The 13307-nt window shown below is 53.0% G+C and overlaps 1 long non-coding RNA gene across 1 annotated transcript; it reads right to left on the reverse strand.

Annotated features, from left to right (window-relative positions):
* Positions 1–10102: 10102 nt before the first annotated feature.
* LOC122240450 lies at positions 10103–11307 on the reverse strand. The gene is made up of 2 exons (XR_006220203.1): positions 10582–11307; positions 10103–10436 (listed from the first exon to the last, which is right to left on the reverse strand). It is a non-coding gene; the product is annotated as an uncharacterized LOC122240450 (long non-coding RNA).
* Between the last annotated feature and the right edge of the window lie 2000 nt (positions 11308–13307).

The following is a 13307-nucleotide window of genomic DNA, read 5'->3' on the forward strand; positions in this document are numbered from 1 at the left end:
TTTTTTTAAGAATTTAAATATAAGAATAATGGGAATAAGTAGAAATAGATCTAACTCAGTACAAAAATATAAAGGCTCAGGATTAATGTGTAATATTATCTATAAGAGAAAGTCTTAAAGCAAAAGATTATAAAAAGATTAAAAATATACAGATGGAGAAAGACAAACCAGAGAAATATGAAATTTTTAAGACTATAGCAATGTTATTATCAGAACAAATAGATACAACAAAAAGGATGCTATACTTTTATAAAAACATAATTCTATATGAGCACCTGAGTAGCTCAGTCAGTAAGCGTCCGACTTTGGCTCAGGTCATGATCTCACCATTCCTGAGTTCAAGTGCTGCCTCTGGCTCTGTGCTGACAGCTCGGAGCCTGGAGCCTGCTTCCGATTCTGTGTCTCCCTCTCTCACCCTGCCCCTCCCCCACTCATGCTCTGTCTCTGTCTCAAGAATAAATAAACATTAAGAAAACTTAAAAAAAAACATATTTCAATGGATAAAGAGATCGTATACATATAATCGCCTAAGGATTCTCTGAAATATATATAATATATATTTTTTAATGACCATTGAAAGAAAGAATTAAGTCAGCAAGTATAGTTGGTAGAATAAGATATACAGGTGTAAGCATTTGTCATACTCATGAAACAGTAAGCAAGATCTGTGCATTTTATCGTATGTAACTTATTCCTTGTTTCAGTACACGTCTTCCAAGAAGCAGGAGCCAAACCAAGATGAGACATGTGAGAAATGTATTGAGGAGAAATGCTCATAAAGAGTAATTACTAGGGAATAGAACAGAAAAAGATGGGGAGAATCTTCCCGGCAGTGCATGTTTGATTCCTGTGAAAGGAAAGGAGGAAGGCAGATTGGGTAGGAATTTCTCTCAGATGTCCCCGTGGTTCTAAGAATGTTTCCGTTAGGCAAAGAGGGAGACCTCAAGCCAAAGTCTGCATCCCGTAAGAGTGAACGAGCCCCGTCACCCTGCTGTGCCCAGTCAGTGAAGTGTGGCCTCAGGAGGCAAGAATGTGATGGTGGATTCAGAGTGGTAGCAGCAGGGAATGCCAGTCAACCGTGCTGCCTGCAGCAGGTTCTCTCGAAGGAGACCCGAGTGGCACCTCTCCATGACTGGCACATGCCTAAATAAAATTACAAGAAAATAATGCAACAATGTTCCTCTACACCAGCAATAAGTACATATAAAATATAGCAAACAAGATATCATACACAGCAGCAACCCAACCATAAAGCCTTCTGGAAGAAATCAAACCAAAGCAAAGACTTTTCCTTTTCAAATGTTTATTTATTTTTGAGAGAGAAAGAGAGCATGTGAAAGCCGTGTAGGGGCATAGAGAGAGGGAGACAGAGGATCTGAAGCAGGCTCTGCGCTGACAGCAGAGAGCTGGATGCAGGGCTCAAACTCACGAGCTGTGAGATCATGACCTGAGCTGAAGTCAGACGCCTAACCGACTGAGCCATCAGGTGCCCCGAAGCAAAGACTTTTTAACAAGAAAGTCAATTAAAGAGCACAATTTTTCCAGTGTGACAATTTTGCAGTGTGAGATTATGCTATGTTCATATATGGAATGAATAACATGTAAACCTGCTGGTTCAACTTAAAGCAACTTTAATTTTAATTCGGATCTCGTTAAAATATCTCAAGAATTTTTAGTAAATCTGACAAATTTATTCTAAAATATATATGAGAAAAAACTAGTTCCATGAATAGCTAAATCGATTTGGAAAAGAATGGAAGGGAGACCTTGCTTACCAGATGCAAAGAAGTGTGGCAGGGGCATAGTGATAAAAATCGAGTGGCAACAGGCACTCGATCCAGTGCCTGGATCCAGGCATGAGGAAAAGGCAAACAGATGAAAGAAAAAGACTAGAAGGTATCGGTTAAGGGATGGATAGGGAAATTAATTGTCCAATGGGACAAGAGAAAAAAATCCAAGTGGCTTCAGAGAAGCCTTAAGAAAGGAAGGAAAAGGGACATAATCTCTTTTCTTTTTCCAGTCTTTGAGAAGTGTGTGAGGGAGGCTGTGGTACTTTAGCAATTAAAGCCACCTTGTGATCATGAAGAATGAATGAACTTGTGATCGTGTCCTAATAGCAGAAGACAAGAAGAGCAGGACACTGAGTGTAAGTGGAAAGAACCTAGAGCGTGTTAACACCTGAACCCCTCATCTTCTTAACAACCCAGAGGGACACCATGTGAATCCCTATGTGATACAATAGGAAGTACACATTCATCACCTGTGTGCTATTTTTTGCCATAAACTTGATCTGAACTTGATCAATTCTCTAGACCCAACTAACAATTTACAGGAACTATAGGGGATGGAAGAGCATGTTAAATGACACAGCAGGGATGCAATGAACATATTGCAGAATGCTGGGCACGCAACAGGACAGACAACTTGGCTTTTGTCAACAAATAAAATTAGGAGGAATAAAATAGGGAGGGAAAATCTCCAGACTTAAAGAGACTTAAGAGACATAGCAGTCAAATGCATCGTGTGGATCTGGCTTGATTCAAGCAAACCCACTTTTGCCTGAAAAATTTCAGGCAATCAGGCAAATTTGAACAGTGAATTAAAAAAATTTTTTTTACATTTATTTATTTTTGAGAGACAGAGCACAAGCAGGGGAGGGGCCGAGAGAGAAGCAGTCTCCAGGCTCAGAGCAAGCGTTCAGCGTAGAGCCCAATGTAGGGCTCGAACCCACGAACCATGAGATCATGAGCTGAAGTCAGACACTTTAACTGACTGAACCATCCAGGTGCCCCTGAACCATGAGTTTTTGATGGTTATGGAATTATTGTTGATATTTTAGGTGTGACAACAGTAATATGATAGTGATTTTGTAAAATCTTCTATTTTAGAGGTACATGTTAAGAGTATTTATGGGTGAAAGTATATGATGTCTGGAATTTGCATCAAAATTAACCTATTCGTGGGTGTGGGTGGGAGGGCCATTGGATGAATTACAGATGAAACAGCAGTGACCACATTTGGATTATAATTGAAGTTACCTTATCATTTTGGAGGTTCATGGTACTATTCCCTCTTCTTTTACATTTGTTTGAAATTTTGTAATAATAATAAAAATATTTTAAGTACATGTTACTGAGCCCACTGCAGACCTTTGGAATCAGAATCCCTGAGGACAGGGCTCACCAGTGTGTATTGTTAACAAGTTCTCCAGCTGATTCTGCTGCACACCAACATTTAAGAAACAGTGTTCAATGACTCAGAAGGCAAGAAACCCAACTGCCAACCTTTTCAAAGTCTGCATATATCCATTTGCATTTTCTGACTATAAAAGACAGTTGTGGGCAGAAATTAATTTAGCCTTCAGGTGCTTCTAGAGTGACCTGGGGTGGGGGGCGTCCCTTCCTCCCATAGCAGCCCCAGGCACCTCTCTTGTAGAGCACTTATCCAGCTGTTTTATAGTTCTCAACTTTCTCCTTCACCGAACCAAGACAACTTACCACAAACACCGTCATACCAAACTATTTATCCCCACACCTCGCAGAGGTACATAGAAGGTGCTCAGGCAATGTTTATTGAAATTATTATTTACCTGATTAGCAAATGAATCATTAACAAACATAAGGTTGGGGCTCATGTCTTTACTGTAATAATATAATCTTTACTATATAAGATCCACGAAGGTAGGAATATTGTTTGTCTTAGTTTCTTTGTTTATTGTGTCTCTCAATAGAATGTAAACTCCAGGCGGTGGAGGGGAGAGGAGGACACTTGTCTACCTTGTTCACCTCTGAGCCTTTCAGTACCATGCAAAGTGTAAATCTCACGTCTGGTGGCTTCAGTGCTCAAGAAACCCACCATCCTGTGCTCTTGCGGATCTGTGTCACCTGCTTCCAGTCAAGCCAATGGATGGGCTGTTTGTGGTGGTCAATAAATGCTGTCCGGAGACAGAGGTGACAGCAGCGAGCAAGAAGGACAAGCACCCAGCCCTCCTGAGGCTTGCATTCTGATGTGGAGAGGCATACAATGAACAAGGAAACAAACAATTTTAGACAGTGGTGAGCTGGGTAGAGAAAATAAAACACCAGGCAAGCAATTACAATAAAATGTTAGGCTCGGGAAGGACAGGGCACACGGAGGCTGCAACAGTGGAGGCAGAGGGCATGCCAGGTGATCTGAAAGTGATAAGCCCTGCACTGTCCCCTTCTGGGCTGCTCACGCATCCACTCCGAGGGCTCTAGCAGCCTCCCAGGTCTGTACAAGCAGCGCCAACTCCACGCCTTTGTGGGAACGCCTGCTAGAGGGCTACTCGGGAAGCGTTATGAGCATAAGTCACCTCTGTCTTACTGCCAAATCCCTAATCCTGCCCCTCCCATCACCCCCTCCTCACTGGATGATTTCTGCGAATGGCATAAATAAGCCAAGTCAGAAAACTGGATATCACCCTTCTGTGCCCCTCACTGGCCACATCCAGTCACCACTAAGGGTGGTGGATGAGTCACCTCTCCCTGCCCCCACTACGAAGTCTCTATTTCAGACCATTGTGATCCCTTTCCCAATGACCTCTGCCTCTAGTAACAACCTGCGGGCACCACTTGACCACAAATCAAGTCCTGTATGCTCAGAACCCTTCTGGGATAAATTTCTTAGCATGACCCTCCCAATCTGATCCTCACCTACCTCCCCAAGAAATTGCCCAATACCTCTCATTCCCGTGGGCATGTGTGGCCATGCCAGGCTCCAGTCCTCAAACATACGGCATATGCCCTCTTTCGTGTCCTTACTGCTGTCTGTAACACCCCTTAACCCCCTCACCTGCCTTAGGAATTCGGCTCTTGGCTTAATCATCACTTCCTCTGGGGGAACCAGCCTCCTAGGCTGAGTTTCCTATCTCCTCTCTTGGTCCCCGCCATACCCACACTCTCCCCCACGGCAGGCAGGCCTTGCTATGTTTGCTTTAGATTTTGAGCTCTGGAGAATAAAAACTGCATCATTCACTATTGTGTCCAGGGGCAAGAGAGCTGCACTGAACCCCAGTGGTCCTCCTCTGAAAAGTGCGGACAACAATCTTATGTCAGTTGTATTGTGTGGATTAAATGAGATAGTGCATGGAAATGCCTATCACAGTGGAGGCACAGTCCATACATAAATGGTAGCTATTACTATTGCGATGTTCGCACTGAATCTGAACAAGCATTTTATTGAAGTTCGAAATACATTCAGAAAAATGCATAAAATCCTAAGTGTACGTAGCTCAGTGAATTTCCATAAATGAACACGTTCTTGTTACCAGCCCCTAGACAGCACTGTTTGTAAACCCAAGTGTGTTACCACCTCACAGAGGTCCTCCCCGGTCCCCCCTGCTACATAGCCCTCATCGCTGGACAACCTATAGAATCTAGTTACATATTTTATCTATCGTCTATCTCCCTTCATTCCAGTATAAGTTCCAGGAAGGTAGGGATTTTTTAAAAGTCTACTTTGTTCACAGCTGTGTCCCCAACTCCTAGACTAGTGCTGGGCACATAGTAGGTGCACAGTAAAAATTTGCCAAGGAATGAATGAATACCCGCTTATTTTCATTTCTTTAAGCTCCCAGGTGCTGCAGCACTGTCAGGGTGGACAGCTAGTGTCATCCCAGGTTAGACAGCACAGGGCGGGGATGGCATGCACCAGCCCCCACTGCCCACCTGCCAGTTCTTTCTCCTCACTTTCCTCGCCAGCCCACCCCACCTGACCCCACCTGCATTTTTCATGTATAATTAAAATAAGAATAATAACAACGGCTGCAATAACAGACCGCCTTGGTCCCCCAGCATCCCCCAAGAACTCCCAGGGACACCCAACCCTCCAGGTGGCGGCACCTGCAGGCACTGGTCAAGCTCCCGCTTTTATCTCCCAGGGAGAAATCGAGGGTGCGAGAGAATCCTCCTGTCTTCACCGCCATGCACACCACGATAACGTGTGGTGATCGCCACTGTCGCCTTCGGTCACCACAGGTTTTCATCGCCCGCTTTCCCGTCACCAGCCGTCGCAGCTGGAATGAATGCCAGGCTCTGTTCTGGGCTCCGGGGCTTGTGGCAGTGAATACGGTTCCTGCAGAAACAAACGGGTAATGAATGGGGCAGCGGCCGGAGCAAGAAGGGACCCGCACAGAGTGCTCAGGCACAGCCACTCAGAGGAGGCAACGCTTAGCCGAGACCAGGGTGAGACCAGGGTGGTGGGAAGGAGCTGGCCGCGCGGCGACGTGCTGGGAGGGGTAGATGGTAAAGAGAGCTGCAAGCAGAGGGAACAGCGAGTGTTGGACTCCTTCCACACCCACTGCGTCGTTTACTCTTCCCCCTAACTTTGGGGGGGGGGCATCTTTGCCCCGTTTTACAGACAAGGAAGCCGAGGCCCAGAAGGATTAAGGAATTTACCGAGGCAGAATTGGAACCCAGGACTCTGAAATATGCCCAACCCGGGCTCTGTCCAGCCCGCATCTTGCGCCGCCTCCTTCCTCCCGCGCCGTGACCTTAACTCGGCACGTGCTGGCCCCTTGTGGCCCCCCCTCCCGCATTGTCCCACTTAGTCCTTCTTGGGGAGGGCAGACTGGGGGCCTTTGCAAGGGACCGCGGGTACCTCACCCAGCTTGGGGGCCTGGGTTAGAGACCCCCCCCCCCCTTGCCCTGCGTTAGGGACCCCGCCCGGCCGCCCCGCCCCTTCCGCGGCCGGGCCGGCGCTGCCTCTGTCCATGGTCAAAGCACCCGGGGTAATCCGCCTTTCTCTTCCGCCTGCCGAGCCCCATTCATATTCTAATCACAGCGCTGCCGGCCCGCGAACGGCCACTTTATCGGGGCCCGCGGAGACGCAGCCTGCCCCCCCACTTCCACTTCCAGCCCCCCAGCTCCTCGCCCCCCTCTTTCTGCACTTTAAACTCAGCCGGGGAGGGGGTCCCTGGGAAAACCGCGTCCCCACTTGGACGCCGGTCTTCTCACAAACTTCGCGGCCGGCTGGGGGGCGGAGGCGAGGGCGGGAGGAGGGAGGGAGGCGGGGAGGGAGGGTCTGGGACACAGACAGACTGACAGAGTTACGGGAAGAGGCGGGGAGGGGGGGTGTCAGAGAGACCAAGGGGGATAGAGACAGAGGGGCAGAGTCCTAGGGAGAGACAAAGAGACGTGGGGGCAGGGGCTGGACAGAAAGATAGGCAGCCAAAACAGGAGAAATAGAGGGACACAGAGGCCGGGAGAAGGACAGAGTGAGAGACAGAGACGGGGAGAGAAGCAGAGAAGGAGAGAGATGCAGGGAAAGGGGAGAGACCCAGTGAAGGAGATGGATAAATCCAGAGCAAGACAGAAAGTTCTGGAGGAGACGAGTCAGCCCCTCACATCCTCCCTGCCTGGCGGCCTCCTCACCAGGGGCTGGGGTCTTAGGTCTCCCCCCCCCACACACACCTTTCACCCTCAGCTCGCTCCACTCCCCCACGCGTGTCCGCGGATCCGCGTGGAAGGAAGTCGAGGCATACCTCCTCCCGCATTCCCAGGGCCCCCATCTGACCCGGGACCGAACCGGGAGGGGGGGCACAAGAGGAGAGGAAAAGGAGTGGGGCCCACTCGTGGCCGCTTAGGCGACTCCCCAGGCTCCCCGAAGTCCCCTGCCGCCCCCCCCCCACCGCCCCGCCCGGCCCGATGGGGGAGGGGTGGGGAGGGAGGAGGGGGCCACATCTAAGCCAATTTTGATTTCGCCTATAATGAGTGCCGGGCGAAGGCTGGAGAAGGCCTCTGGAACTTTAAATAAGAAAAACGTTGCTAATGCTATAATAGAAGGGGGAAGTCGGAGGGCTGGGATTGCGTCGCTCTGAGCCCCCCTTTTCGGAGGCGGCTTTTCTTATTCAAAACAGGCCCACAATGGGCTTCACAGTGCGCCTCGCCACGGCCCCATCTGACGAGCGGCCATTCATCAGGCCGGCTGGCCTATCAATGACATTGCTCCCATCGGGGCTCCTATAAAATGATGCTTTTTCCCATGAAACATCCGCAAACATTTTGACGGGTTTGGCTTTGCCCGGCTGGATTACTGAGTGTCCCCTCACTCGCTCGCTCTTTCTCTCTCCCCCTTGTCTGCGCTCTCTCCCTTCTCTCCCTCTCTCTCTCTCCTCTTTCTTCTCTTTTCTTTCTTCTTTCTCTTCCTTTTCCTTTCCTCCTCTATCCTTTCGCCCTTGCACTCTCTCTCTACGTCTCTTTCTCTCCTCACTCCCTTCCTCCCTGGGCATCTCTAGCACAGGGGATCCCCAAACCTCAGGACTTTTGGGGGGCGCCCGTGCTGTCCATGGGAAGAGCATGCATTGTGGGTTACTGGAGGAACCCGACATGGATTCCACAGGTCAGTCCTACTGGTGGGGGTTGGGGGGAGACATGGGGGGGGGGGAAGAAAAGGGAGAAGGGGAACTTCAGAAAGAGTTGCAAAAACTTCAGAAGGGTCAACTTGACAGTGGAACCCCAGGAAATAACGGAGAGCGTGCACAAGTTTTCAATCCGTCGCGATGTGCGATGTAAGTGGCTACGTGGAAGTGTGTGTGTGTGTAAGCGTGTGATTGTGTAAACGTGTGAGTGTGTGTGCGCGCGCGCGCTGAGGAGCGCGCTTTTGCTTGCCCTGAACACAAAGTTACGTAAAGATTCTCTGGCTCGCGGCGAGCTCGAGGTGCCGCTCGCAGAAACTTTGCGGGCCGACCGCCCCCTCCCGGGCCCGGCTCCTCCCCCGGGTTTGGGGGCCCCGGAATAGCGGTGCGCTCTGAGGCTGGTGGCTAGGGCCAGGAAGCCGAGCGGAACTCCCCAGAGGCGGGGGAGGGCGAAGGCTTCGCACAGCGCCTGGGAGGTGGGGACGGAGGCTCCGACTGGTGGAGACGCGCCGCTGGAGGGAGTGGCGGCGGCGAACACGGTGGTCCTAGGGAATCCGCGCGGGGTCGGGAGGTGGGAGCCCCGGGCCGTCCGAGGCGGGGTGTAACCTCCTCGCCCGGAAGGGGCATCCGACCACGCGCTCCGCTGCGCGGCTGTAACTCTGCTGCAAGGGGGGCAGGACGCAGTGCGGCCGGCGAGGCCTGGCGTCCGGGTCTGCAAACCTCTAGGTACTTTGGGGGCTGTGGGCGTCAGGTTTTGGGGTCGCGGCAATCCGTAACAACTGAGAAGGGAAACCAAGGAGTCTCTTACAACGAAAAAGCCCAGCGTCTCCGTTCTCCAGTAGAACTTTCTCCACCTTCCACTTCTAGCACCTTGGACGAGCCGCCAAACTTGTAGATCCAAGCAATGCTCCCTACGCCCCTTCCAGGTGGAAGAAGTTCTCTGGAAGCCCCCCCCCCCCCCCCCCCGAATTCCCAACTGCAGTCCCCAACCAGTCCACACCAGCCGGATGCAGCCTTGGGGATTCTGGGGGGAGGTAAGCCTGGGGAGAGGCAGAAGCAGGGCGGTGAGCGCAGCCTGGGCCGAGGCGGCAGCTTAACGAGATGCTGGGGACCGTGCCTAGGAGCATCTGTGGCTGGGCTTTGCAGCGCGGAGCAACAAGTGCCTTCCAGCCTCTGCATCCCTTAACACACACGCGTCCCTTCCCTGGAGCAAATAAACACCACCAGAATGTTTCCCCACCTCCCTCCGAAGCAGGCTGGAAATGCATGTTGGGTGGGGGTAGGGGTCATCCGGGCCTCGACCCAGATGGTCTTCCTTCGGTCCACGCAGCGATTTCCAGCCCCTCCAGGCTTCTGCCAGAGGCCCTGCTGGCCAGGATACCCACCCCCTCGGGTCAGGGGGATCTTCGGTTTTTCCAGGGCTTATCTTTGATCCCAAGAGCCAAGTCCCTCTCTCGCTGAGTGGGTGTGGGCCCCCTGGGAGTGGGGAAAGGCTGAGCCCCGCGGTCTTCCCTCCTACAGAAGATAACCTAGGCAAGGAGAGGCGTCTCCTGCCGCACGAGCCGGCTGCGGGTAGTGGCGGGCCCTGCCTGCGTACTCTCTGCTGTCGGTAAAGAAGGCACCACAGAAGGAAAAGAGCCCCTCCCTCTATATTTTTATGTCAAGGGTTTGCGCCACTACTCACCTCCCGGCCACCCCAAATTTAGAGGCGAACATCTTTGAACAAAATTAAACCTATGTCTGCATTGTTTGTGGTCAAATATTCACAAGGGGCTCACGTAGGGACTTGGGGTCTCCCGGCACCCCACACCCGCCAAGACCCAGTTGGGGGGCTTTAACTGCCCTGTCCACACGACTGGAACTTCTTGTGCGTTCTGGGGTAGAGCTGTGGGGTTGTGGAAACGTTCTGTTTTCTGTCTTCGATGTAGCTGGTGGTCGCGGAGGCACCTGGTCACTTTTACTCCAACTGCAGACACCCCAAACTGGTTCTGAAACAGCAATCTTTTCCACATCCGCTCCCCTCCCTGTTTTCGAAAATCGGAGACCTCCCCAGATCGCCATCCTGAAATCAAAATAAAAAGTTCTGGGAGCTGGCAGCGTGAAGGAAATGACACGCGGCGCACCAGGTGACATTTCACTCGGAGTTGCAAAACCGACGACGAGGGAAATGCAGCGTCGCGCGGTCCGGTCCAGGAGCCTCCCCTCACCTCCCTTCCAGAGAACTTAATCCAATTAGCTTTTCTTCAGCGTTTCCCTTGTTATGTAAAGGTCCTTTCTCCCCGCTGGCGGAGCCTAGCGCTCCCGGGAGCAGTTCGATTCTGCTCCCTTTCCAGCAGATTGCGTGCGACTGGAACCACGGGTGTTATTACTTAATATTTCATTCTGAAAGGGCTCCAGCAACCGATTCGCAGCAAGTGCTGGGGCGAAGTCGGGAGCGTCCAGATCAGTGAGGCCGGGGAGCCAGGCCTCCGTCCCCTACTCTTAAAAGGAAAATCCCCGCAAAGTGCCTTCGGCCCGGGAGAACAGTTTTGCAGGGGCCGGGGCTCTAGTGGTCTGCCTCGGGGCCACTTCAGCGTGACCTGCGGAAACGCGCCCCTTTGTTCCGCGCACCGAGTCGGTAATATATTCCTCCAGTTTTCCCCAAATACTCCTCAAGTGCGGGGCTAAGACAATGGCCCCGTCGGGGGAGGCCGGCGCGCCGGCGCGCGCCTCCTGGGCCTTCCGCGCGCTCGCGGCGGAGCGCGACAAAGCGGAGCCCCTCTCCCGGGAGACTGGCGGCGCAGCCGGGCTCGGGCGGACGGCGAAGGCCGCAGGCGCGCGCGTGAGGCCGTCGACGCGCCGTCCGGCCCGTGCGCGGCTTGCGGTTGGGGCGGGCGCACGCCCCTCCCGGCCGCCGCCGCCGCCGCACGCCGCGCACCAGCGAGCACCCAGCGCGGGGCCCACCCTCTCCTCGTGAGACAAGCGCGGCCGCCACGCGTGCCCGGCCCGGTGGGTCCGGACCCGGCTGCCCTGCCCAGGCGAGCGTTGCTCGGTTCCTCAAGGTACCCGGGAATTCGAGAACGAGGGAGAAAAGTAGGTAGAATTTTAGGCCACCGAGAACTTGTGCCAGGTGGCCCGGGGCGGGGTCGGTCGGCTACGCAACAGAAGGGTTGTTTCTTGTTAAACGGGATGGCGCCTTAGAGAGGGCACCGCCCAGCCCGAATTAGAAACTTCCGTCTCTGCCACTTTCTGCCCCGAAATCCAGTATCCAGAGTTGGGGCGGCCGAAGTACCCCTGGAGTCGGATTTGAGCACCACGGGCCACAACGGCGGGAAGGCACGCTCGTCTACGGGCCCCGGCTCAGCACAAGGCCCCGACCTGGCTCCTTGGCCCCCAGGTGGGGACGCTCAGTTGCTCTGGCTTGGGGCCCCTGGGGCAGAGAGCGCCCTGGTCGGAACAGAACCCGGGCCTCCTCCTTCCGCTCCCAGCTGCGGCGCTCGGTTAGGAGCTACCTTCTCCCGCCCGGGGACCACGTCTGCGGGCTCGAGGGAGCAAAGGGTCGGGGGTCCGCCCTTTGCTCTTGGACCCAAATCAGACGGTCTCTCCCTCCCCGGGCGTGTGTATGTTCGTGTGTGTGTGTGTGTGTGTGTGTGGCCGGCGAGGGGCATGCGCGTCCCCACTCTCGCCACCTGCCAGAGCGCCGGCGTCCGTGAGTTTGGAAGTAGGATCAAGTGAGAGCTGCGTGGTCTTGGGGTCTCCAGGCCGGTGGCTGCAGCCCTCGCCCGCGCGGACGAGGCGCTCAGGCCGGGTCCGGGGAGCTCCGCAAGCGACTCCGCCCGGCGGCCGTGACAGCGCGCTTTCCCACCCGGCCTGCAGGACCCAGAGACCTGGAAAAGTTGGTAGGGGCCGCCGGGCGGCTAGGCCGGAGGATTTCCTTAGCCGCGCCCGCCCCCCCTCCCCGGCGCGTCGCCATGGTGACCGCTGGAAGTTGGTGGTGGAAAACAGACCCGGCGCAAAGCAAAATATTATGAGTGCAGTTGGGGTGACTTCATGGGGGGGCGGGGGACCGGAGGGCATGAGCGGGAGCCAGAGGCACAGACCGACAACAAAGGACCTGGTGCGAGTTGGAGAGAGTTTGCTCGGGCCTCCCTGCCGCTCTGTGAGCGCTAGACTGACCTGCTCCCCAGAGGCACTGAGGTCTCTAATTTCTCTCCAGCAGCTACACCTTGTCTTGGCTCACCTGTGTGCCCTTCTTCCCACTCCTCCTCACCTGGTTGTCCTGCAGCCTGACTCCCCATCCCGAGGGTTAGGCGCCAGCTGGGCAGAGCGCCCACCTCCCCCCATGAGCCACACTCTCACCAACGTGAAAGGTCCTGGCTTTTCTTCCTCACGACACGTGGGTCACCCGGGATGCATTTCTCATCCTTCCTTCTCAAATCGAATCTTAAAAGGTTGAGGGGATAGGATTAGGCCGGAAAGAGAAGAGAAGGAGTTGCCTGCTCAGAAATCTGAGGACAGAGGAGCAGGGAGTTCCTATCCATTTTTCCCCTCCTTTGTACAGTGGGAAAAAGCTCTGAGTTACAATTCTGACTGAGCCGCTTTTAATGTTACTTTAGGTGAATCTTATAGCTTCTCTTAGATTAATTTTCATTGTCTGTAAAATGAAGGCTTAGGCAGCTTACAGTCTGGGATTTTCTGATAATTACTCGTAAACCTCTTTACGATAGAATCCAGGAAGCATATGTGAGCTGGTTACCACTATCTGAACTGTGACCCACTGTACAATTAGTGCATCTCTCCCCACACTAATAATAACCTAAAATATTTTGATGAATCATCTATTAGGATTTTGAGAGTCAAGAAGAACCTTGGATAACCACTTTTTAAAGGCCTATAATTTCCTATCTTAATTACACCTAAGGTGCATTCCTTAAGACACTGAATTGGGGGGACT

This window comes from Panthera tigris, chromosome B4 (genome assembly GCF_018350195.1).
Source record: "Panthera tigris isolate Pti1 chromosome B4, P.tigris_Pti1_mat1.1, whole genome shotgun sequence".
NCBI classification, from domain to species: Eukaryota; Metazoa; Chordata; class Mammalia; order Carnivora; family Felidae; genus Panthera; species Panthera tigris.